Below are 366 nucleotides of genomic sequence, written 5' to 3'. Positions count from 1 at the left end.
CTCACTGCCAGGGGCACAAGGAGCTGGGAGGGGGCACGGTCGGGACGGCTGACCCCAACTGGCCCCAGGGCTACTCCAGACCGTAGGACGTCATGCTCAGTGTGTAAGCTGAGGAAGAAGAAGGAAGGGGGGACATTGGGAGTGATGGCGTCTGTCTTCCCAAGTCACCATCACACGTGATAGAGCCCTGCTTTCCTGGCGATGGCTGAGCACCCGCCTGCCCATGGGAAGCGGTGAATGAATTCCTTGCTTTGCTTTGCTTGCTCGCGTGGCTTTTGCTTTCCCTGTTAAACTGTCTTTATCTCAACCCACGAGTTTTCTCACTTTTACTCCTCTGATTCTCTCCCCCGTCCCATTGTGGGGGGA

Source organism: Egretta garzetta, unplaced genomic scaffold, assembly GCF_000687185.1.
Source record: "Egretta garzetta isolate BGI_Z169 unplaced genomic scaffold, ASM68718v1 scaffold853, whole genome shotgun sequence".
Lineage (NCBI taxonomy): Eukaryota > Metazoa > Chordata > Aves > Pelecaniformes > Ardeidae > Egretta > Egretta garzetta.
This window is presented reverse-complemented; position numbering follows the sequence as displayed.